The sequence below is a fragment of the Leguminivora glycinivorella genome, chromosome 18 (assembly GCF_023078275.1).
Source record: "Leguminivora glycinivorella isolate SPB_JAAS2020 chromosome 18, LegGlyc_1.1, whole genome shotgun sequence".
Classification (NCBI taxonomy): Eukaryota; Metazoa; Arthropoda; class Insecta; order Lepidoptera; family Tortricidae; genus Leguminivora; species Leguminivora glycinivorella.
The window spans coordinates 4,224,907-4,252,653 of record NC_062988.1 but is presented as its reverse complement, the minus strand read 5'-3'; the positions used below and the strand labels follow the sequence as shown (position 1 = coordinate 4,252,653).

At 38.1% G+C, this 27,747-nt stretch overlaps 1 protein-coding gene across 1 annotated transcript in view; it reads right to left on the bottom strand.

Moving 5' to 3' along the window:
* LOC125236016 overlaps positions 1–25,555 on the bottom strand; it is a 53,280-nt gene extending 27,725 nt beyond the window's left edge. The window contains exon 1 of the mRNA XM_048142698.1: positions 25,438–25,555. The gene's annotated coding sequence lies outside the window, so the exon portion shown is untranslated. The remainder of the gene's footprint in view (positions 1–25,437) is intronic.
* Between the last annotated feature and the right edge of the window lie 2,192 nt (positions 25,556–27,747).

The window sequence follows — 27,747 nt, the reverse complement described above, 5'->3', positions numbered from 1 at the left end:
GTTACAGGAAACACTCTGCAGTAACTTCGAGCAAAAAGGATCGAGTATTATAGAGAGTTACTGTCGAAGTAAAATGTGTAATCACAGTGATACTGATAAAGTAAAATGTGTAAACAGGGCATAGACTGCCATCTCTCGACACAGGCTTAAAACTTTTAAACCTCAGTTTTGTCAATTTGGCCCATATTCTTAGCTTGATATGTGTTAAAATGTCAAATATTAATATTAGCGCCATCTAGCCGAGCGTACCCCAAAGGTGTAATGCCATCTAGGCCACCGTACCTTTTTCTGTATGGTACTGAGGTACGTGTTTTTCTTAGACTTTATCTGTCTATACGGAGTTATATATGTCTTTGCTTCGAGTAACTTCAATCGCTTACAATAACATTCACCAATCACTGTCATTCAACACTGCGATCATTTACACTGAATACTATTATTTATCTTTCTCATGTCTTATTCATAATGTACCGATTATACCATTCTGTTTAACACCTGTTACCTAGGATATATCTACTTCTGAATATTTCCAATTCAAAGTTACGTTCTACCTAGGTATGATTTTTAAACGCGTTTGATACTTACTAAAAACTATTGTATTGTCTGTTATCTACTTTCAGCTATCGCCTGTTGGACTAACCGCTGTTGCTGAACAGGAGCCGATTTTTTAATCTCGACCATTCGATTTCGTGAAATTCGTTCAATAATATCTCCACTACCAGCGATTTAAATTCTACTAACAGAATCGTAAACGAGTGGTCATTACCACTAGTTTTAAAATTACTAGTCGTCCTTTTTCAAAAATAGAATTACGTACGTCGTTTCCCACAGACTTTCGAACGGCGAATTCGTGCGCTCGAAATTCAAAAATCGATCCACTGATCGACGTGGACAATGAAATTCTTCTATAATGACATTTAGCAAACACTAACTGCGACATTTCTACAAATGTAGTGCGAAAAGGGTTTCCTTCCTATTTCTCCGGAAATTAGAATTAGGTACTTTGTATATCTCAATATCTTTATAGTGTTTAATACACCTTTTCTCAGAAAACATACTGAACTGAGATAGGTAATACATACATACATACAATCACGCATGTATCCCATAAAGGGGTAGACAGAGCACATGCACTACTCAAGTTTCAGTACCACACCTGGCAAAAAGGGGTTGAAAGAAAACGAAATTGTGACATTGCAGTGACAGGTTGCCAGCCTCTCGCCCACGCCACAATTTAACCCATACCCCACAGTCGACATAGGTAATATAAGAGTCCCCCCCCGAGGGTGCCCACCTTGCCGTGGTGGGGGGCTTAGTAACCGTGGACTGGTCACCCACGGTGAAGCTAAGAGGTACCCAGGGCCGGCCTGTTTTGGGCACTGGCTGGCCTGAGGCGGTCGCTCTAAGTGGGCTTATAAAGCCCACTTAAGACGCGTCTGGGAGGACTGCCGTGGGAGGGAAAATCCGGCAGTATGGGATGCCGCTCTGTGCCCTCCCTCGGTAGCCGAGGTGGGATCGCAGAGTATAGCGGTGCGCCACTCTCCCTACCCCCTGCGACCTTAGCGGGGCCGCTCCGCTGTAGCGGCATCGGTGGGGCCGCAAGGGAAGAGGAGTGCCGGTATTACGGTGCGCCGTTCTCCCTATCCTTTGCGGCCGGTGGTTAGCGGTGGAACCAAAGACCATTTCCACCGCTGGGCGCCTGAACAATTCCGGCGCCCATGGAACCTGCGGGTGATGGATCGGGAGTCCCATCACTCGCCTAAACGAGGTTCCGAGCTGGAAGGCCCTCCCGTGTTCCGAGGGCCTTCAGCGGAGTAAGTTGCCTAATAAGCAGCCTTGGAGAAGGGCCCGCAAGGGCAACGCTGACGGGGTATCGGAGGCCTACAACCGAGTGCCCGAAACCCCGTCCAAACAGCGATCGGCGGAACGCCCCAGGGGGTTTAGTCCATGCGAGTCGGACATACCTTAATGGATTCCCCCTGGGTCATCAAAAAAAAAAGTAATATAAGAGTAAATCAGATCCAAATGGACCGGAATGTAATCCAGAATTCCCGAGTTCGAATCTCATCTATAACAGTCTTTTTTTTTTTTACTTTTAAGAACTGAAATGAAAATGAATCCATTGGTTTGCACAGGCGAAGTGAAATGTTTTGAGAAGCAATCAATGCAACGTATTTGTTATCTTATCTAATTCTAAACACGGCTGAAATTCCACGCTGAACGGAAGTGCAGTTGAAACTCAACCCTCGCTCGGTCCCTGTTCTAAATATCACACCCTCGCCACAGGAATAGATTTAGAACGGTGTCCATTACTGGGAAGAACTTGGGAAGGGAACTAAGAAACCATTAAAATACAATTTTAAATACATATAATAACAAAGAGCCTGAAGATAATTATTGCGTCCTTACCTATAATACAGCTAGTGACAGATCATGAAATTCATTATATGAAATCAAACTAAATAATGCGTTTAGTTAGGATTTGTTTTTGCACTTTTGTGTAAATAACTTTCGTTCGACTTTTTGCGTACTCTTCAGAAAAATACATACATACATATAATCACACCTGTATCCCATAAAGGGGTAGGTAGAGCACATGAACTACTAAGTTTGAGTGCCACTCTTGGCAACAATTTAACCCATATCCGACAGTCGACTTCTCTCTGCGACACCCACGGGAAGAAAGAAAAATATAGTTATTATTTTACGACATTTTATGCCAGACTATGTAGTACGTGCATTATATTCTACACCTATTTTTTCGCAAGACCGATAACTAAGTATTCACTATTCACCTTAATAACCCCATCAGGGTAAACTTCTAAGTTTAGTCTAAAAAATTTTCACCTAAACATTTAAGTGTACGCAAAAGAGGTGGCCACAACATATCAGATTTGATGTAGTACAATAGTTATTTGTTATACAAGGGGGCAAAGTTGTATTTTAACGCCGAGTGTGGAATTGAAAAACGAGCAAGTGAAAGGATTCTATAGTTGAACCACGAGCGAAGCGAGTGTAACACAAAACTTTTCCCCTCACTTCGAGGAAACTACAACGCAAAAATAGAATCCTGAACTTGCGAGATTTTTTAACACACGAAGAAGTAAAATACATTTGCGAGTTTTTTAACACCGATTTGCACCCGAGTGTGACACAAAACTTTTCCCCTCACTACAGCGAGGAAACTACAACGCAAAAAATGCGTTTATCACTGTTTCCAGTAGTTCCACAGGTGGTAAATCATCTTTATTACTAGATTCACCCAGTTTTATCAATTTTAAAGCAGAAAATTTGACTATATTCAAGGTCAAATTACTTTATCCACTAGTGGTTAAAATGCGTTTTTACCCGCTGGTATTAAAGGACAAAACACTTGTTTCCGAGCTAGTGAGGGGAAAATGCGTTTATCACTGCTTCCAGTAGTTCCACAGGTGGTAAATCATCTTTATTACTAGATTCACCTACTTTTATCAATTTTAAAGCATTTAATTTGACTTTATTCAAGGTCAAATTACTTTACCCACTAGTGGATAAAATGCGTTTTTCCGAGCTAGTGAGGGGAAAAAGTTTATTCACGTAAGTAAGAATAGTGAGATACGTAAGCGAACTTCATCGTGTGTCAAACCCAGCAATGGTTGCCAAACGCGCTGCGCAGGACCAGATGTGCGAGGGGCAGACAATATCGATCCTCGTAGTATGCGCACGCGCATGATCTGACGTGTGCTGGGGTCGAGGGGTTGCCGGCTGGGGTCACAGCTTTGTTCGGATCGATAAATAATTAATATTATTCCTTATTCTTTTGTTTATGTACGCAGTGTTGATTTTACGGTGCGTTGTGACTTTGATTTATTTGTTTTTCTAATTATGAATTCACGAGAGTTTAATTTCTAACGTACCCCATAAATAAAGAATAATCGGATTACTAACACACTGCATCTCAAATTAAAAAAAAACAAATATGATGTACTTATATGCTTTAAATAAGTAGGTAATTAATTACATACAACATACATACATACAATCACGCCTGTTTCCCAGAGGGGTAGGCAGAGATCACGGATTTGCATTTATTACGATCCTGAAAAATCACTTTCGCTTCACACACTTTCATAACGTTTCTCATACACGCTCGTCGGTTTCGAGTACTTCTGACCGCCTTTTTGCAATATTTCCCCGATTTGAACAAGAAAAGTTCTCAAAGTGGTAATTAATTATACTTAAGTATCTAATAATATACTTTCAAAATATTAACCAGCTAGATTGACTTTAGCGTGAAAGGTACCTAAACATAAAAGAAATATAAATTAAGCTTTTTATATAACAAAAAGGACTGATAAGCAGCTAATGTAAATTTTAAAAACATTTTAGACCTCCCTTTCAAGTTTTACAGCATGGTTGAGTAGGTAGGTCCAGCAGGTTATGTATATAGGATGTTCCTAACCTAACCTCCCCCATATAACCATAATCGGTCGCCGTTCCTACGCAAATCCTCCTATTTTGTGTACACACAGGTCTTCGGGTCTCAATGCTTAGTCGCAGTACGGTCGACGTTTAGTCGCGGCGACCCAAATGGGGACGATTGGTAACAGGCACAAATGGTCACAGAAGTGACAGAAGTGTGCACTACGCGTGCACACATTGTTACCGTTTGGCGACTACTTTCCCAAAATCATTCGTTCATTTCATTCTTTTCAAATGGCGACAGTCAGAGACGTCAAAGTAAAAAAGAAATAAAATCATTTGACATTAAAATGTAATGGCGTAAGAATTTGTTAAAGATAAATATTGTTTGCATTTGTAATATAATGTGGGCTAATTACCATGGCCAATTAAATTGCTCGAGTGATTTCATAAAATAAGTCTAAATTTATCAACGCGCCATCAATTTACCTCAGTTTAACCAGTAATAATATTATTGTCTACTCGGTGTTTGCGTGTTATGTATATTGATTGGTGAAGTTTTAGTGCTCTGGTGCATATACTATACTGAAATAATAAAAATAATGCCTAGAAAACCAATAAAGTTGTTAAAATATGGATTAAGACGGTAATATTCCATGTAAAAAACAGTCGCCAAACGGTCACCAAACGGTCAACAAACGGTCGCAAAATGGTCGCAGCGTACACGCGTGACCGAAAGCAGAATGGCTTCTTGTATTCATTTTTTTCAGGTATCCTCAAACTTTATAAACAATTAAATATGCCGTCGTACTCAGTAGCCCTCACTAAAGAAGATTAAAAAAAAATTGTAACGTGCGTACCGAGCTGCTGGGTTGTAAAGGATCGGGGATCATATTATTATGGTCTTCTATAGAGCAACTAGTATTGTGCGGCATTTCACAATTGACACTTGTTGAAGTAGTCTTCATTAATATTACTATCAACATTCATTTCAGCGATCTGTACTTCTTTTGTCAAGATTTTTGTATAGATAAGTGTCTACAAATTTGTAATGTTAAAGAGACATAAATAAAACGTAGTAGAGTAAATAATGTGTTTTTTTTGTAACCCAAACAAAATACTTGTAGATACGAGTGCGGAAAAGAGGAAAATCGATACGAGTAGCAATAAATTAATACACGAACGAAGGGAGTGTTTTAAATCGACACGAGTTGTGAATGTCCTTTTCGCACGTGTATCGTACGACGATTTTCAGTACCTAAATCTAAGCTAAGAGTTTCGACCAGACAAGAAATGAATCATTGCTTGATTTGCTCGCACTACTGCGTTAAAAAAAGCAGCATCTGTACTGAAAAAAACTATCATTGCGCAACAGAAATTCTATTAATATCACAGTAAATACTCTATTTCATTTGATTCCTACTTTTATTGTGTAAAGCAACACTACACTTCATTTTTATCAATAAGAATTAAAAATTATATATTTAATACATTAAGTAACTATAAAGTGCTTATCTATTTGTATTATCATTCTGCACTTTTCTTAACTTTCCCACATTTCTATAAAATGTCGAAGAGTGCTTAAATGGTCGTCGTCGTTTATTATTATTTAATTCGCTCATATTGAAATGATTCAAAGCAACCAGTCCACAACTTCACAAGACAGTTTGAGAAACCTTCGTATTTCAGATTGTCATTTGCGGATACAGTGGTTTAGGAGCAGTTCGGTAATCAGACCTACACATGTGTGTACAAATTCTGTCAATGTCACTGTCAGAAACCGTTCTGACAGTGACAATGACAGCCACAAATTCGTCCACATGTTGTTACCGTTATGTGTGCAAACGTCGACTAATAAAGTGTCGTTAAAAGTCATTCTGACAGTGACATTGACAGCCACAAATTCGTACACATTTTGTTACCGTAACGAGTGCACACGACGACTACATTTTGTTATTGTATCAATACGGTCGCATTGTTTGCACGCCGTTACCACGCGTTATGTCACATTTGACAGTTAGTTACTGATTTGAAGATTTTGCGACTGAAATGGTTGTATGGGCCATACCCTAACCTTCCAACTCCCCACAACAACAACCAACAACCCACTACACTAGATGATAGATTTATTACTTAAACTTAATGATTTACAAATTAATTTAATATTGTTATTATTCTAAACAAGTCAACGCCTACGAATGTAGCAACAAATCACCAGGATCAGATCTCAATGGATGCATAATTGCATGGACTAGAGTCATGCAAAGTGAACAGCATTCCTTATAACCCACTACCACATACATAAATGATTGTAATAGAAAAGGGGACTTGGTATTCAGCTAATGTATAGTCTATAAAGGAAACAACTAATTGCAAAATCATGTGGTAACCGAAAGACATGAAAGATGTTAAGAGGATACGGTAGCAAAAATGCTAAAATGGAAAGGAGCCCCCCCTTTCCATTTGGGAGTTTTAGTTAAATATACAAGTGTTATTAACTGGATTTATCGAAAAAAAATTGTCCATTAAGAACAACTCAGTCAAAAGATATTTCAAAAAAATCTTTAAAATCGAGGTTCCGCTCTCGACTCTTTCCTCCTTCAAAACTTAATCAATCGGAACGAAATTTGAGAATCTGAATAACAATGAAATAATCTATGTCGGACCGTTTAGCTTTTTTGGTTAATTGTTACCAATCTTGAGTATCACACCTATTTTTGCGCCACAATGAAAAAGGCCGTTTTTGGAAATTTTTGATTGGCTCTAGAGTCTTTAAAAAGCAGAATATCAAAAAAATCTAAATCTGTGTTGAAAAAATCATTGCTCTGTCTTCAAAAACCAGGGAGGAAATAGTCGAGAGCGTTTGTATGGAGAATTGGCCCCTACCGTATCGTCTTAACGCAGACGCTGAAATAGCCATAAACCGTGTATTATGAAGAAAAAGGACAAGAAAGGCCGACCCCACTTAAATGGGAAAAGGTCAAGGAAGAAGAAGAAGATGTGGTAACCGTTTTGACGTCGTAGCAAACACTTAACGATGCACGATTATACTAGTAACTCAGCGGGTATCATGCTTACAATTTTATCACTTATCAACGTGAATAAAGCATCCGTCACGTTTTATCAAGTATGTCAGAGCGAGAGTGACAGATGAGTGATATTATCCATGTTGATAAGTAATAAAATTGGAAGCATAATGCATAATGTATGGACTTTGGTCTGAAATAAAGATACCTATTTTATTTTGTTTTTTTTTTATTGCCCAGCAGGTCACCCAAGCTACCCACCGAAGCTACGTCAAGACGTTAGTGTCGGAAGACTCGTAAATCTATGTTGCTGAGTAGGTAGTCTGTGAAGAATTAATCTGTTTTAGGCAAGTGTTGTTGCACCTGAGGATTGGATACATCCGTCGTTGGCGTCGAAAGGTTATGTCGCGGAGAGAGGACCTCGTCATTTCATCATTTGCCACGGCTCATGGGACCTGGGGTCCGCTTTGACAACTAATCCCAAGATTTGGCGTAGGCACTAATTTTACGAAAGCGACTGCCATCTGACCTTCCAACCCGAAGGGTAACTTAGACCTTATTGGAATTAGTCCGGTTTCCTCACGATGTTTTCCTTCACCGAAAAGCGACTGGCAAATATCAAATGACATATCGCACATAAGTTCTGAAAAACTCAATTGATGCGAGCCGGGATTTGAACCCGCGACTCTCTCCTCGTCTTGAGTATAGTGGACAATATTCAAGATTCCCACATCAGAGTCAAGATTTGCAGTAAATTCCATCGAAGTGTAGATTACCAAAGGGCTGACCACTTTTATTCTTTGTTAACCGTCTCGTTCTCTTCGTCAACTTTCTTTGAACTTTCTTAGTTAGTTCCTCCCCTTGTTACTGTCATTGTCGAGTTAACTATAATTTACGACGCTTTAATAAAGAAAGCGATTACAGCAGGTGCTGTCGCGTACAGTTCATTATCACTTGTGTCATAATTACTTGCGTACGCGCATGCAATATATGGCTTTAGTGGCTTTGTAGTAAGGTTTCGATTTTGGGAACATACTCATGTTGTGATAAGCTGATAAGCACGTGTTAGGAAAGCTTCCTTGTTTGTTTTCTTGGAGGGCATTCTGTAAGTTCATGTTGAACTCGACTTCTTAAGTTTCATGGTTTTAAACAATTAATACAAACTCGTATTCTATTGGAGATGGATGGAAAAACTTTAAAACCTGAATAAAAAGTTTAAAATATTGAAGGATTAAGTAGTACATACATACATATAATCACGCCTGTATCCCATAAAGGGGTAGGCAGAGCAGGGCAGATAGGATTAAGTAGTATAAGTAAGATATTCTGTTAAAAAGATGGCAAGTGAACATATTCTTATAAACAGAGGGCGGAATTACTCATGGCAAAAATCAAACGTCAATAGAGTTGGAACGTAAAATTTTATCGACTATCGATTACACTGAAATTATCAGTATATTGTTGAGTTGTTTTCGACGTAAGTAAGACAAGGATACTTCTTTATCCATTTGTTGACTGTTTTTCGTTTTGGATTAACCATTTTTTTCAAACGTGAATTAGTTGCAAAAGGACTAGTGACAGAAATGGTAATTAAATCTCATTCAATTTACTTTTAATCTAATCAAAGAGGTCAAAATCAAATGGTCGACTAGCTAATCAAAGAGGTTAATGTTAAAGTCAGAAATATAAAAGGTGACTGAATGTATCGATAGCTGAATATGTCGATAAAATTTAACATTCCAACTCTATTGACGTTTGATTTTTGCCATGAGCAATTCCGCCCTCTGCTTATAAACATATTCTTATAATACGATGTTTCTCGGACATTGCACCATAAGTCGTCTGAAATAGACGCTAAGACCAGTAGTAGATATTCTTATACTGTAACACAAAATAAAAAACCGGCCAAGAGCGTGTTGGGCCACGCTCAGTGTAGGGTTCCGTAGTTTTCCTTATTTTTCTCAAAAACTACTAAACCTATCAAGTTCAAAACAATTTTCCTAGAAAGTCTTTATAGAGTTCTACTTTTGTGATTTTTTTCATAATTTTTAAATATATGGTTCAAAAGTTAGAGGGGGGGGGGACGCACTTTTTTTCCTTTAGGAGCGATTATTTCCGAAACTATTAATATTATCAAAAAACGATCTTAGTAAACCCTTATTCATTTTTAAATACCTATCCAACAATATATCACACGTTGGGGCACTATCCAACAAAAAATATCAGCCCCCACTTTACATGTAGGGGGGGTACCCTAATAAAACATTTTTTTCCATTTTTTATTTTTGCACTTTGTTGGCGTGATTGATATACATATTGGTACCAAATTTCAGCTTTCTAGTGCTAACGGTTACTGAGATTATCCGCGGACGGACGGACGGACGGACGGACGGACGGACGGACGGACGGACGGACAGACGGACGGACGGACGGACAGACAGACATGGCGAAACTATAAGGGTTCCTAGTTGACTACGGAACCCTAAAAAGGGTCCCAAGCAGTTAAGTGTCCAATTATTAAAGTAGGCCACATCTCTATTAATAAAGATAAGAAGGCATCTGTTGCATAAGATCAATTTCTTTATTGGCCACTGTACAATTGAGTTGATCAAGTATAGAAGACCGCACGACCTCTATAATTGAACTAGGCACGAGATACAATAATAACGTAAAAGTGTACATATAAATCCAGTGTGAAGAGCAGTGGAAGGGTGAGAAAATGCGCGTAAGTAATACTTACGCAATTATGGGAACTATTATAATTGTCTTCATTTTTCGTGTCCGTCGTTACCTATGGCTATGGCATCTTATTCGATGGTTTGGCGTAATAGGTACTTTAGGGTGTTTCATTTTTCCAAAATTTTGATTTATCTTTGACTTCGCTTTTCTTCTTGTTTCTACACCTAGACAGAGCCCATATACCAAAAATCAGGGAAATCGGACAATATTTAGAGGTCGCACACTATGGCAACTTTTGTCTGAAGAAGTTAGTATGGGCGCAGGAAAGGCTAGAAACAAAACTTATGTAACTTTTTGTAGTAGGTGGTTTAAAAGTGATTTTAATGAAAAGTTTTTATATTGAAGCAAGTTCTTTAAAAAAAAATACTAGTTGACGTGACATTTAGTTTCTAGGCAAGGTTCCTTATGGTATTTTTTTGGACGCTCGACTTCCTTCTAAGGAACAAGTTTTTTTGGTTTTTTGTCCTGTTTTTGGCATGAAGCAGTGGTCTCTCGGCCCTCTCGGGGCACTGATAACAGGATAGGTGGATGATATCAAGCGGCACATTGGCTATCACCAGGTCCGCCATGGACCGGCTCGGCAAAATATGGAGAATCTTCATCACAAATGCCACTAAAATGCGACTTGTCAGGGTATTAGTATCTCACAATTTTCCCATATTTATTTACGGTGCTGAGACGTGGACTTCAAGGGAAAAGAAGATAGATTTCCTAGAAACGTGGTGCTGCAGAAGAAAGCTAAGAGTATCCTGGACAAGGTTCAGATGCGATGGACCAGCCAAGTCAAGGCTGCACTTAGTGGCCCACTCTACGAATGCGTAAGGAATGTCGATGCATTGTTAAGCTTAACCCCTGATGTGACGACCACGACCACTGTGCCAAGAATGTGACGACAAAGAAGAAAACAAGATCGTTCTTTGACTTAAGTATATTGAACGGGATATAGACCCTATACTTACCTTTTTGATTTTTGTCTTCGAACTATTTAATGTCCAGGATGTTAGCGATTATTGTACCCCTAACACCAGACTTGGTCGATAGTCTAACAATAGTCTATCATACTGCAAAGAAGAGTAAGTATACCTATATATTAAATAATAAAAATTATCGCTCCAATCAAAGATGAAGAGCAAAACGGTTCTCGCTGAAAGTCGTCGAACATCACAGAAAATGCGTTACTACTTGCGAACAAAAGATAAGGTTGCGGCTTACACATGTAAGCTAAATGATGATGATGACTTATTTTATCAAGAATGGATGTTACAACTGTTGTATTTTAAGTTTAATAAGTTTACTTTAACTTTCAAATAAGTTACAACTACTCTATTGTTTTATTTGAAAATAAAATTGAGTAACATTACTTTTTAGCGACTTTTTTTCAAACTGTTCATCCAGTGCGACCTCTAAACAACGTCCAAATCACTTGAAATTTGGTATATAGGTGTTTAAGATAAGCTAGAACCGAAAGCCGAGCGAAGTCAGAAAAAATATCACAATTTTATTTTTCCCATACAAATATGAAACACCCTAAGGTACTTATAATATTATAAGGTATTGACATTATAACCAGCACAGCTGAACCTGCTGCTGCTTGAGTAGCAAGACTTGAAATCAAACTCAAGGCAATATCGTAGCGCTCTCGTAGCGAACTCGCTCCGTGTTCGCCCTGTAATCAAGCCTCCAACTGTTTTCAGTCACTTGGGCATTTTCGCGAAAAAAGATTCAAAAACTTATTTTTCCAAATTAGGTAAATTTTATGTTTTTCCTACTCAGAATCACGAGCCCTTTCGGTCCTAGTAGGTAAAAAAAAGCGTCCCAAATTTAATTTTTCCACTTCGTTACCATTTTCAAACACTTTTGTACAGCGGTTACAAAGTGGAAAGTATGCAAAATAATAGACAATTTTGGGACCATTTTCTTGTCTCTTGTTTTTTGTTCTAGATGGAAGGGGCTCGTAATTCTGAGTAGGAAAAACATAAAATTTACCTACCTTAGAAATTTTTTTTTTGTGAGTGTTCTCGCGAAAATGCGCATACGGCTCTTACCTAATGCACTGACTGATAAGTAAATATGACCAGCGTCTTAAAATAAACGACTGTCGTATTCAAATACCTTCGGCAGAAATGTGTACAAGTTTGTAAACACGGCGCTAGCGAGTCGGGTGGGCCGGATGCGGCGAACTGACAATTTTGTACACAGTTTACTTACTTGAATGGATCTTTGGCCTGATAACACTAAGCTTTTGTCAGGTCAATAACCTTTTTTATGATGTTTTTTTAACGCAAGAGCCCCAATTTTAGTCTCTCTCTCTCATCTTTGCGTTGTCCCGGTTGCATCATCCTCAGCTCGATCGCTTCGGAGCCTGGGAGCCACATTTGAGATCGATTTATACTATGTTTATTTGCCTTGAAGCGTGATATGTTGTCCTTCCGGATCAATCCTATCGGCTGGGAAATGGAGGCTGAAGACCGCGATCACTGGAGGAAGACCCTGGGTGAAGGAGTAGTTGCACACGACCAAGCATGGTTTGACCTTCTTCACTCTAGGCAAATATTAAGACACCAGCGCGCTAACCAACCTTTGTCACTGGAAACGGCCACATTCTCCTGCCAGCTTTGCGGTCGCGGCTGCCGCTCTCGCATTGGGCTCACTAGCCATTTGCGGAAGTGCCGCAATCTAATGGACGCTGCTTAACCCATCATATTATGGATGTTAGAAGCCATTGATGATGATGATGATGATTTGCCTTCTAAGAATAAAAAGAAATGGCTTTGTCTCTGACTCCAAAATTTTTTGAGATTTTCTTAAAACCCGTAAACGACAAATTCTACAACAAAACCCAGCAGAACAAAAAAACGTTAGATTTGAAAAAAGAAGGGATATCAATAATTTTTATAGATAAGTTTAGTAGACTGTGCACATTCACACCCTTGTAAAAATTATTTCTCAATGTTTTTATTTTTAATCCAAACGCTGGTGCATGGTGGTCTACTTAAACTCAAAATCATCTGTGACGCAGCTATTCGTACTTTCTAACCAAAATTCCATATCGATCGTGAGTATCGTGACGTCCGATTCAAACCATGGCTAAAGTGACCCATTGGATATCGATCCGACACACGCCGAGCTGTAATGCACCTGCTTGACCTACTCGTGATTCGTTATGGGGTAAGGGTCTACCGCTAACATCGAAAAATCTAAAATCAATACTGTGCTCTTTCGATACGATGCTTAGTTCTCATTTTTACCAGAACGAAAAAATATTGGAAAATATACTGAACTTCCCTTCTATGAGAAGACGAAAGGTTGTGTGTAGTTTTCATAGTGACTATTACAATTTGGCCTTTTTCGAAGGGAACCGAAACTTCGTCAAAAAGTGAAGTGTCGTCAAAGAGGTATTTCTCAGAAATAGGTATGATATATATGTATACTGTCTATAGTTTATCTTATGAGAGGGGGACCAAAATAGAACTCCATAAATATTACCCTGAACTCTCAAAAACAATCCAACAAGATAAGTAGGTATTTAATTCAAGTATTTTAAACAAACCAAATCCAAAGTTGGACTGTGAAAGGACTCGTAACAGGATCAAAATAATGATATTTTTCGATTATTCTACCATTGTCATTTTTCCTTCTCCTTGCACCATTTTTACATGTCTCTGTTTAGCCCGATGGTTGACTAGTAGAGAATGCCATTAAGTCCGCCATTTGTACATTTTTGTTTTATTTGTGCAATAAAGTTTAAATAAATAAATAAAATAAATAGCTATAACTGACTAAAAACGAGCATCCAATCAAAAGCAATGAACTGCTCGTCGACATAATTCGATAAGAAGATAATTTGCATAGTTATCTTATCATGACACAGTTTAATAATCCCTCCATATCGCGATATAAAATATGAGCAAAAATTCTTTGTTTGTAAACACACAAGTTCACCAAAATGACAATGGTTTTGAAATGAGTCATTTTTTCGAGCGCTAGTTATTTTTCTTTGTTCTCAATGCATAATAGTATGTTAAAATGACTTACCATTTCAAGGATATTATGAAGAAATAAATAATGATAGCAAAATCACAGTAAAAATCACAAAATGCACTTAGCAACCATATGCACCGGTGCTGTCAAATACACTGACGTATGCCAGAAAGAGACATCAATCGATATGCCACCCTCCGTTGTTGGAAAAGGATGGCAATACGAACCATACTTTAGAAAAAAAGAGATGCATGATACATGTGCTTTGAGTTTGTACGCATGCGCGAATTTGGCTCGTGCGCATTGATGACAACGGCCATTGTAAAATGTCATTGAAGCAAAATGAACTTTGTAGTTTAGTGATAAGAGTGTTGTCGTGTGGCGTTTCCGATAATTAGTCTGGTTCATTGAGAATTTAAGACTCTCGTTAGGTCATAACATGGTCATAAAATAGGCTATTTAAAATGAATGCAATAGGCAAGGACGATATATACCGGGCCGGGACTGACAAGCTCAATACAAAAAAGTGTTCCCTTGAAATAGACTTGGTCTTTTAAGTAAGTTAAGTAAGTATAAAGCTAGGAACATACTACGCGGACGTCCGTCGTCGCGCGACCGCGGACGCGGATCTGCACGGGAAGCATGGTCGCGCGATAGACGATAAAATATCAGGCCGTCCCTATCGCACTTACAAATAGTGCGATAGGGACGGCCTGCTATTTTATCGTCTATCGCGCGACCATGCTTCCCGTGCTGGACAATGAATATGTACACTTAACCGTGCAAACTATCGGTCGACGGTCGTGGACGTGGCCTTGAGCGCATGGACGTCCGATCGAAATCTGGCTCGCTGGATGTTTTGGTCAGCCGAAGCCATGTCCCGAAGACCGTGCACACTGATCGGTCGCGGTCGCGGTCGCTCGACGGCGGACGTCCGCGTAGTAAGTATGTTTCTAGCTTTAAACTAGACGGTAAGGTCCAACCGAGAACGATATTTTTGTCTCGGCCGAGAACGAGACCGAGACCGAGATTCAATTTGATTCTCGGCCGAGACCGAGACCGAGACCGAGAATTTGTAAAACGGTAAAAAAATTTGCCATTTTTACAAAAAAATGTTTTCATAATCGAAATTCACCTATTAACCAGGAAACCAAGAGTAGGTATGTTGGGTCCTGCTTAGTGTTTGGTTCCGTAACTACCCAAACATACCCGCACTCCTTACCTATCTACCGTAGCAAAATAGACTACGTCAGTGACAAAAACAACTATACGGCTCGCCCGGTGGTAAGCAGTCGCCATAGCCTATAGAGGCATGCAATTTCAGAGGTTTTACACGAGCGTTTAATACCCTGATTTTTTGTGACTTTTTGCAAGAAATCATAAAACAGGTTGTCGGATCGTGTTTTCTACGGGTAGTTTTCCAGGTTTTCCTTGAAAGTCTTTACTAAGCTTTACTTTGATTTTGACGTATTTTAGGCACATGATTCAAAGTTAAGGGACACGATTTTTTTTTGATAGCGATTATTTCCAAAATTGTATGTATGTATATCAAAAACATGACTATAAAAAACCCATACTTACTAAAAAACTCAAAACAGCATCCACAAAGCTCAAAATTTCGTCCGATATTCCGTAATTCGCCATTTCTATCATGTAAGGCAGGTATTATTCTACCCTACTGCTTTGATTTTTCGCGTCGTCGTTGTCTTCCAAACACATCAAGTTGTCGTAAATATTTTACACTCTTTTATGAATTATACCTAGGTATTTGTTTGTTTTTGGCTTAAAATATCGATAAAGACCCTACCAAAATCACTAAAATCGGGATACCAAACGGGCGATGTAACAAACTGAAAGCTAAAAACCGGACGCGAGTGCGTAATAAATTCAAAATCGCAGTCTCGGTTTTGCCGAGAATCTCGGCCCATTTTGGCCGAGAACCGAGACCGAGATCTCGGCCCGATTTTCGGCCGAGAATGCCGAGACCGAGACCGAGACCGAGATCTCGGTCGGACCTTACTAGACGGTGCTGTTCCGCAGTCCGGAAGTGGCAAACATCATATTTTCCCCAAATATTTTTGTGTGTTTTTATTTTTTATAAGAACAATTGACATATTTCTTTATTTCAATATCATGATATCACGTCAATACACATTTTGAAAACAGAAATTTGTAGGTATCATCAGTGTATACGATTATTTAATAGGTGGTGCTAATGAATATTGTCGATCCTATATAAATGATCCTTGGTAATAGGGTAACGATGAATTCAAGGGATGCGTGTTCAGCAAAGATGTATAATTGAATCAATATTAGTAAAAGATTGATCTTCGGCGGTAAGCCCGCAGTTGAGTTACCTATTCTTTTGCTCACACACCTGTTTATAATACTTCAGGCTGACTTCAGACCCTTTAGCACAACTTGCCTTGTCGCGCGCGAGTTCATACAACAAGCGCGACTTCAAGTATGGACTCGCGCGCGACAAGACAAGTTGTGCTAGAGGGGCAGATATTGAGTTTTGCAAAAATAGTTATTTGCCATACCTATTGATAACTCCCTTCATTAAAACATGATCACATCACATGTTTTATCATATATCTCCCCTCGTTGCGAATTTCCTACTTTTCACACTTCTATCATAAATAACTATGAAATGACGTCAAAAGAACGCTTAGCAAGTATAATTTGTTTATTGCATAGATGCACATTTCATAATCATTATCTGACCTGAATGACCTGATAAGTTTCTTATCTGCGTACAATTTAAAACAACAACGTGAACTAAACCGTGATCAAGTGCAATTTTGATATTTATATAAATTATATAGAAGTAAAATTAGTTGTTCTGTTACCAATGATTCTAAATTGTTTCCAACATTTTCCTTCCTATAATTTGGTTTAAAGGCAAGTGGGAAGATTTCAGAAAAATCTTAGCGTAAGTATTAACATACTATCTTAGGGACATATTGCAAAATCTTCATCGATTCAAAACCGCTAATATTATAAATCCATTAAGAAAATATGTAACTACTTTAGCAGAAATTAAGTTCAATACGGTTAAGTGTGTCATAAGGTCAAGTGTGTCTGGCCATCACATTTTACCTTTTTACTCATTGTCACAGATGTTTTTGCAAGTTGCTACTTGCTACTCACGATTAGAAGAAAATGTATGAGCTGTCTATAAACACTGATCATTGGTTTATACAGGCCATTTGAAGGCCAGACGGTCAACACACACCTCTTCTTATGACACACTTACCCGTATTGACCTTAATTTATAACATCTGTGCTATAGGTACTGAAATATAACACCAAACCTATGAAAGCTGACATGCACTGATGCGCAGAAAAAGACTGACGGAACCTAGTACGCTGTTAATAATAATAGTTACTTGTTTTACAAGGGGGCAAAGTTGTTGTTTAACCGCACGTGCCAATATTGATACCCGAGCAAGCGAAAGATTCCTATATTGAACCGCGAGCGTAGCGAGAGGATCAAAAAGTGGAATCTTGAGCGTTGCGAGGGTTTCAAAAATTTCACCACACCAACACAAACAAAATACTGACTATAAAATATCAAACTAAATCAAATCCATCAATCTATTCAATATTTAAGACTCAAAATCATCATTTATAGGTAAATTATAATACCAGCCAGCTTAAGACATCAAGTTAAAATTTGTATGAAATTACTTTGCACTCTTGTGGATAAAATGCAATTTTGCTATCTGTTTTCGAATAGCAAAGTGAGCCTTTACCACTTGGTGTGGTGAAAAATCATATATCTGGCTCCAAGTAGTCTGTTAGCTGTAGTGTAGGTGTTGGTTATAGGTAGTTAGGTATATTAGTTAGAACAAACAGCTATTACCGTGTGCACGTGAGACGTTTTATGAAACACACGCTACAGTTTATAGCTTAGCAATAACATTTCATGTTAGGGTTGAGCTATGAAACAAGGCACACATATTTTCTTTATTCGGTCGTGTGACTCGTGTGTGTAATCTTCAGCCATCATGATGCTGTAGGTTCACATCATGGCATCAGTATTACTTTAATTAGACAATTGTTATAGGAGATATCTTTATAATACGGTGAGTCAAATTGTGAATTGACCGAGGTAGGGAAAATATGAAGGAGGAGGAAAAATATAAACTACAAAACTACCTAATAAACTAGCTCCTGCATAACTTCGTCTGCGTTGAAAGACTTTTATATAAATCGATTATGTGGTTTAAACCTGAGGAGATGGCGATAACGCTCAACGTTGCGCGGGAGTCTATAACAAACCAATCAATACCTTACAACCCGAACGCTACTTTCAGGGGCCTAGCCTGAATCATTGCTGTGTTTCCAGCAGCCCTATACCGGATAAAATGAAATACTGAGGAGTGTCAACCCTAGCGGCTGCATTAGCGCAAGGTCGCGCGCCGCATAATGCGCAGCGACCTTGGCGATAGCGCTCGACGCTGCGCGGGAGTCGATAACGAACCAATATCTTACACTCCGAGCATTGCTTTCGCTCCAGGGGGCCTAGTCGAGATTGCAATCGTTGATTTGATAGACGCCAATGGATAGTTAAATAATGTATGAAACATGCCAATCGACAATTAAATGATGTAGAAAACGTTCATAGCATCAGTCATCCCGGTATATTTTTATTTTCTGTATGTCTTAAATTGCCGGGATTTTTCAACTTTCAAGGTCTTTGGTGAAGATCACTGTGGCTAGGTACCACAAATGAAGTTTTTTCATTCAAAATAACTTGCGATTCTTGCGAATGGGCTGTGATCTTAACCACGCCAGCGTTTTTGGTCTCTTCTGGACGGCCGGACGGGTATGTATTACCATTTACTGATAAAAGATAAAATAATAAAACCACTTAACTAAGTAAGTAAATGTTATATTCTTTTTTTAATGTTTAAAAGTTGCACGAAATAAGTAGTGACAACGTGGACCACGATACCACACGATACTAACACACACAAATACGCATTAAAAAAGGACACATTAACAAATAATAATTCTAAGAAACTTATGCATTCTGATTCACATTAAGAACTACAAGGCACTAGGCAGCAACACAGTCATATTAGATAAGGCGTAGGTATTAGACATGTTATTGTTACCAATTCATTGACGAGAGCGCACGTGTATTGTAATGTGTGAATGCAGACGCGGCTGAGGTCGAATTGATTTCTACATGTACTGCTATTGCCACATTATTTTATTAGACAAGCAAATACACAGGTGTAGAACTAACGACTTATTTTAACTCAGAGAATCCAAAATGAATGTTAGCCTCAGAAACAAAAGCGTGCCATCCTATCACGATTCTGTGCAACTTCTAACTGATGTCGAGCTGACGCAGATACATCCTTCCAGAAAAACCTGGGTCGACCCGTCGGACAGCCACCAGTCACCAGTCGGTTGTCCCAAGAACGGCTCTCTTCACATATCGATCGTCTTTGTTAAACATCTAAACCTTTGTAAGCATCCAAATTATACCTAGCCTACCTAATACGGTCCACGAAAAAGATGTCCCGTCCAATCTAGCAATGCATGCAGAGAAGTTTTCGGTCCCGCATACTTATTAACTGCCAAACTTTGGGGTCAATTTTTATGGCATTGATGCTGCAGTTAGTAATGAAATTCAAACTTATACGGACAAAACATCATGTTAAGCTCAGAGCAAGCAAGAACATCACTTTTGATTTCACAGTTCCTTCGACAAAAACTAATCCATCTAAAGCGTTGAAAGCAAGAGTGACGTAAAAAGTGACAAAGGAATGCCTCGACGACTCACAAACTACTTAACCACACTCTGGAATGTTAAGTTATTATCGTCCGATAAGTTACTTGGACTAGAACTTGAACGTGTTGAGCGATTCATTTAGTTCTATGTTTGCCAGAGTGGATTTTGTAGTCCCAAAGTTTGAATTTAATTACATAAGTGTCCAACGTAGGTAATAGATAGTTGTATTCCTTGCTTTTTTTTATTGGCCTATATTAAATTATATAATTTTGCGATTTTAAAGGTGGATACTTACATAAATGTAACAAAGGATAAAATATACATTATTAAGTTATTGAGAAATAAAACAGTTCTCAATTCAAGTTTACAAACTAAATGAAATGAAATTTTATTTAAAAAAAATACTGAAGTGTCTATGGAAATAATATTGTAAATGACGCACTGAAAAGTTCTAGTAAAACTGCATCAAAATGCCATATATTAGAAACCTTGTTAGTTTTCCATAACTAACCTATATTTGTTATTTTTTATTAGGTAAAAGTTTTTTTTTTTAGCTATTAAACGGTCGGTAAAGGCATTTAAATCGTTCCCGGGAGTTGGAATCCCTGGGTGGCCAACTGAATTAGTCGTAAATGTCACTATAATCTATTCCCCATCTATCGTCCGGTAAAACAACAGGTATCGATAACGCGTACACACAATATTAGCCAGGGACCATAGCCAAGATGTCAATCATTTGCGAACCGAACGAAGAGAACGAAACGCTAGATAACCTTCTTCTTCCTTGAGTTGTTCCGGCAATTTGCCGAGGCTAAAAGCCTAGTGGTTCGCTATGGTAACTAATCAAGTAACTAAAAGCGACTGCATCTAATCTTTTGACCCAGAGGGCAAAAAAACGTATTGAAATTAGTCCGGTTTCCTCGCGATGTTTTTCTTCACCTTCAATAATATACAGAATACATGACATTTCATACATAAGCTCCGAAAAACTTGGCTCTAACCGGTGTACAAAACAGCAATTCTGGATTCTTACCGCTAGGACACCAACCCTTCTTGTAACGCTATTACCCTAATGTCGCACTAATATCGAAGAGCAACATGCAGAGATAAAACCGTGTGCGGTGGAACGGATTGTCATCTTGACTAGGCCCTCATGTATCGATGTCGCAGTGTCTACACAATGGCGAGGAATGCGGCATCACGTATCGTAATGTTATGGAAATAAAGACCGGTGATACGCTGCTTGTGTAACCAAACTCGGGTTCCGATCGTGGTTACTGCTGCGATCGATGCCTGGATCGATAGTTTTTAAGTGCCTTTGCTTCGGAACAAAATACAGCAACTCTATACATGTATTGCAATCATATATATTCGATATTCATAATTATACCTATCTAAAAGGCGCAAACGTAAGAAAAACCCTTCCCCGCAAGAAAAATCCTTCAATTATTTTACCCCATGCTACCTAACGTCAGCACAAATCTCTATTATCTGTTTCAGCTTGGGCCAAAATTCATGCATGTTCCAAATTTTCAGAAAACAAGCAGTTCTAACAGCTTTTGGACTGAAAGCCAATAATCAAAATAATCAGACTGGAAAAGTACAAAAATGTCGTTACATTTACTTACTACACCTGTAGTTAATTCGTCGAAAAAGACTAAATAATCCTTCCCGTTACGCAAATATGACAGTGACAGTGCTATACATGTCCCCTATGTGACCCAAATAGAAAACTATAAATCTAATCAGACACGCACGTGTCCATATTTACTAAACTTATCGTAAAATCAACACCTGTCTTCCTTATTAATCAGGGAAATCGTACAAAGCTATACGGTTGGTTCTCTTTAAAATAATTATTTGCTAATGAATTCTTTATACGCTAATGAAACTAAAGAGTTAGTTAACAAACTCCGCACATTCCTTTTTCTTTTTAGTTCAGAAAACTTGTTCTCCGTTTTCTATGCATTAGGCTTAGTTACAAAATGTAATGTAAAATTATACCCAAAATCTTCATGACCGATAATCATACGAGTAAGTACCTAAATAGTTTATTAATCCCGGTTTCACCTGTCGCTCAACTAATGTTCCCGGCCAAAGAACTCAATCTCAAATTAGGCGACCAGTTATGGGCAAGCTAACTAGTTTCATTGAACCCAAATTGAAAGGTGCATACGATTCTATGCGGTGTGATCATAGTTAGGGTAATTTGATAGGTTTACGAGTAGATTGAACTTCTTTTTTTTTAGTATGAATAGGTAGACGTTTGACCAGGATCACACCTGATGATAAGTGATGATGCGGTCTACGGTGGAGCACGCTTACCTATGAGATACCTATTTAACTTTAATGTGAATAAGGCGCATTAGGCGCAAGTGAAGGTTTTTGGAATGGCTGACGAACATTTATAAAGGTACGTTAAAAGGTAGGTAAGTAATATAGGTATTAAGCGCAACAAAATAAATGTACATTTGTACAAGGATTAGTAGGTAACTGTCTTTAAATATCTTAGGAACCGAAGTAATTTGCATGAAGGAATTATAGGTAAAAACATGTTGATCTAACTAGTTATAAGTGCTGTCTCTCGAGCTTCGAAAATGCGAAACATCTGTGCGAGTAGTCATATTCTTAGGCACATGTATTGACTGTTGACTGCAACGGTGTTGGCACACTTCTTTAAACCATTGTTTTAGAATCTTTGGGTCTTGACACTCGTGGCCCAACAGGGTTCGACCCAAGGACTGACAGAGTACAGAGTTGTGAAGGTTGTTTAGCATAGAAACATATTAATATATTGAGTGATAAGACAAGGGAACGAGAAGGTAGGTACTTGAGCCTCAGTAAAAAATGCAGGTTTTATTGGGAGGAGTGTAGAGGTAGTTCTTACTTAGGTACCTATGTACAGTTACCAGCATAAATAAGTGATGATTTCTGTACCTTGTCGCTTTTAAACGTTTGACAATTTCGTATGACATTTCAAACAAGACGTTAATGTGACAAGGTATAGAAATCATCACTTATTTATGCCGGTGAATGTGCCTAATGTTTTCACACGAAGAGGCATTTTGACAATAAGGTTCCCTTGCCTCCTATTCGATGAAAGTTCACGAGTTTTAGTTAGGTCATCATCCTCCTTGCGTTATCCCGGCAAATGCCACGGCTCAAAGGAACCTGGGGTTCGCTTTTGACAACTAATCCCAAGATTTGGCGTAGACACTAGTTTTTACAAAAGCGACTGCCATCTGACCTGCCAACCCGAAGGGTAACAAGGCATTATTGGGATTAGTCCGGTTTCCTCACGATGTTTTCCTTCACCGAAAAGCGACTGGCAACGAGTCTTAGTTAGGTACCAGTAAGAAATTCATCAAATGGGACATCGAAAACACTAAATGCAGCACTTGTCAGCACACGTAATGTAATGTAAGTACAAAGATCACGCATCTCAGCGCTGCAGCAAAGGTCGTCGACATGTTTCGGATGCCACACGCCACATGTCGCGGTTTCCGGCATGCGGTGGGTTCCTTCATTTCAATGGTTTTTGTACAGTTTCTCTTCACTTTAATAGTTTTAACTAGACGGAAACAAGCTACTCTCGCAGTATACAACTATGTCCTCTATATAGGTTAGGTACATATATCGGGAGATTAGAGAAGGAATATAGAAGAAACTTATTATTCGTATTCGGAATATTCCGATGTACTTTTTTGCACTGTCGCATTCCAAATTGTTGAAATTGTTAATGCAATATGAATGACGGCGGCCGGTTGTAAAATTCCTAGGCATATTGGTATAACGTGAAAATGATTTTCTCGTTCCCTGAAGTGACAGAGCCCCGTTTTTCGGGACCCTACAGAAACCTAACATAGGTACCTATTCTACCTACTGGTTTAATGTAATAACTATGCTGTCACAACATGGCGACACAGGATATTTACGATCGGCCGCTGACTTAGGCTGGCCATACACAGTTTAGATCAGACTCTGAATTCCGAAAGCCGGTTCTGATTTCTGAAAGCCGGTTTAAAACGGTCTGAATCAGATCAATCTGAAATTGCATAAAGTGAAAGAATCAGAAAGTGTTTAGGCAAATGCTAAATTATTCATTTATTGTTTTTTTTTACATATCTGCACTTGAAGATAGACCTTACATATGTGATTCCGTGCATTCTAAATTTATAATGTGCAAGGCCGGCCATATTCAATTATATTTGATATGATATTCTCGAGAAATATCGTAGGCATTTCAGGTTAACTACTCTCACACGATATATCAGATATTTAAATCGTTGTTGAATCATTATTAATTTATGCAAGTAAATAATAGTTAAACTGATATCAATAATCATAATATCGATAATTAGCCCTACAAGAGCTAAACTGCTACAAAAGACGCCATTTTGTTTCATCATGATAATGCATATTTCACCACTTTGTATTATTTAAAATGCAATTAACTAACAAATAACTTATTAAATAAACTAACTATTTACAATGACAACACGCTCGACTGCGTATATTAATACCTGCATTATTAACTTATTATTTATAACATGCACCATGTAGATAATAATATAAATTAACCTATTAGTAGCCTACTATTTGTATAGATAAACGCAATTGTATTTTCCAGATGATATCGGTAAATATAAACTAAACACATTAGTTACATAATTAGATATTAATTTTACCTCCGACTGCATGTTTTCTGACAACTACTGTTTAAAACAAAATGAGTAAGGTGGATGTACTAGTGCTCGACGCGGTACTAGTACTCGTCACCCATGGTTTAAATAGCGATTAATAAGATAAGATTACCGTTACATTCATCGCAATTAGATTTATTAGATGAGAAATGTTTGTAGCCTTCCCATTTCATACGACATATTATAAAATATAGAAACTTTTTTCAATTAATTAATAATATATGTGATGACATTGTCATGAGCAATCTCAATCTCTCAATTTTGTTAGCGATTTGGTTAAGCTTTGCTCGTATTTGCTGACTTATTTAAAATACTTTCACGGTAAGTTGTGAACATATTCTATAATTGTGTTGGTGCTAGAATGTGCGGGAAGATATTTAAGTAATTAAATGTCGATTACGTTCATTGTTACTGTGATAAACAAGCGTGTCATTTATTAGGACTGAAAACCGTCGCAAGTCTAAAACTCGACACGGCTGGCATTTATTGGGACTGTTATGTTATTTTTCAAGTCCCAATGTTTGTCGAGCCGTTTTTTCAGGATATCACGATTAAAGTAGCCAAAACGAATCGTTTACAGTTTCATATTATCAGCATATTTTTCTGTAAGTCACATTAACTTTACTGAAAAAAACAGACAGTTTTTTGTAGACAGTTTTTTGTATATCTTTTACGGTTTTATTGTTTAACCCAAAACACTTGTTTTTTAATTAAAATGAATAATTACTAATGTGTCTTGTAAATTCCTATAAGCACATACAGATTCTAATCTCAAAACATAGGTAACTACACTAACTACAAATCTCTATTATATAAAAATCCATAAAAAACTTACCTTCACTAAGGTAACTTTTAATCCAGAACAGTATGTTCTATTTTCAAAATTCCGAACGTGATTTTCTCGGTCCAAAAAGGCGGGAAAAGAACGATGTGTCAGACGCGATGCGCGCGCCACGTTCGCGCCAATACTGACTAACTAAACTGTCAGATGAACACAGCAGCTGATTTTTGTTTTAAACTAAGAACAATGCAATGGACACCGTATTATTAGGTAGCTAAGGATATAATTACCTCCATCCTTGATGCACCAGCTGATTTCTGATTAATACGCTCCTTGATTGAATATGCAGATGCACTCTGTATTCAGGTATTAAAGTTGAAATACATTTTCTCTTTGTCATTCTAGTATGAATTTAACAAAGTACAATGTAAATTAAACCTTTAAATAAGCAAGTAACGTCCTCAATGACTTGATAAACACATTGCGTGATTTTTCACGTGCAATGAAATCGGAAAGAAAATCGAAAGTTTAATTATTAGTGATATCGGAATGCTATTGGGTATGGGTAACTAAGGATTGTTTTCTAAATACTCTGATAAACTAAACACAGTACTCATACGTTTATGTTCTTGTAAAATTCGCGCGAACTTCGCAAAATTTTCTTTCAGTTCCATAGCTGTCATTCTTATCAAAGACGTTTTTATCGCTAGCATAGCAGACTCGCTGTCTCGGCTTCGTGTGGCGTATTGGTGGCGGTAAATGTTGATTTGTGTAATATTGTGCGACTAAAAGTCAACGACCTACGCTGTAGCGTTCAGTTTTCGATATTGAGTGGTAGTGGTCACGAAACGAAGTATCTACGCGCGTATTGGCGCGACAGAGCCAGCGGCGTATCGCTTTCGTTTGGCGTCGAAGAAATGTCATTCGGCTACGGGGCCAGGTTAACGCGCGATCACTCACGCTTATTTATATGAAATGCACAAGTTGTGTCAACGCGTAACAATAACAAATTAATTTAGCTATTTGAACTTAGGGTTCGCGTTGAGGCCTTGGTGGGGGGCGTAAAAAAGTTTAAGCCACTGCTATTATTTTCACAGTAATAGTAACATGTTATGTTTAAGAAATGGTTTTGATATGACCGGCGCTCGTCTTGGTGGTACTTTCCCTTATCAAACAAAGAAATGCATTGCACAATCTATCGCTGTGCACTGTGCAGCAAGTTGTCAAGATAAGCAACCAAATTAATACTTATAGCCCTGTCAAAATAGCCTTTTTCAGTACAGATGGTGCTTTTTTACGCACTAGTGCGAAAAGTAGTTCATTTCTTGTCAGGTCGAAACTTCGGAGGGACATCTGTACTGAAAAGCGTCGTAGGATACACGTGCGAAAAGGAAATTCGGAACTCATATAATTTATTGTCACTCGTTTTGAAGTTCGATCTTCCTCTTTTTCGCACTTGTATCGTAATGTACTATTATTAAACAGTTATTACATGGAAACTTATTACAGGTAGGTAACAATAACATGCACAATGTTACCTAAGCTATAAAATCAACCCTAGTTTTTCTAGCTCTGGTATTGTCTCAAACTTGCGCACACGCACATCAAATTGCTAAGGTCATTGGCAACTCAGTCTGCCCGAGTCTAGCAATTTTCCACCCGCTACTCTCAAATTTCAGAAGCGTGAGATGTCTATCTTAGTCTACAAATTTAGACTATAATTTAGATGTTATTGTTTTTAGATAGATAATTTGAATATTTTCAGAACACATTCTCTAGAATAAGTTGTTCACAGAAATCGCGAAGCGTCTAGTTGAGGTAACTGGTAACCGAAAAGCTGGCGACTTCCTCGCACAACGTATCAGCATTGCGATAAAGCGAGGAAATGTCGCTAGTATCCTTGGTACAATGCCTCAAGGGCCTATTTTAGACATTAGCTAGCTTTTAAGTTTATTCTTAGTTTCTTATATAAATATGTTCATTCTCTAGATAGATATAATGAAGTATGAGTGAAACATTATTAAATAACGTAATAAATATACTTATTTGTTTTTCAGTAAGGTGATGTGACGTATAAACACTCCTTTCTTCTATCCTTTCAAATGCACAATTGTAACTGTCTAATTCTGATTGTCATATCATACTATCTATTATGTCGAATTAAAGCCAATTTCCTAATGGTTAATTCGTTTCTATGTATCAATTTAATTAAATAGAAAAGAAAATGACGGATCCAAAGAAAGAATCGGATTCCTTGTCAAGATACCTTCGACCGGAACGGTTCGACGTTGAACCAACGGCCCCCGCGGCTGGAGATAAATGGCTGCATTGGAGGTATACATTCTCAAGCTTTCTTACCGAACA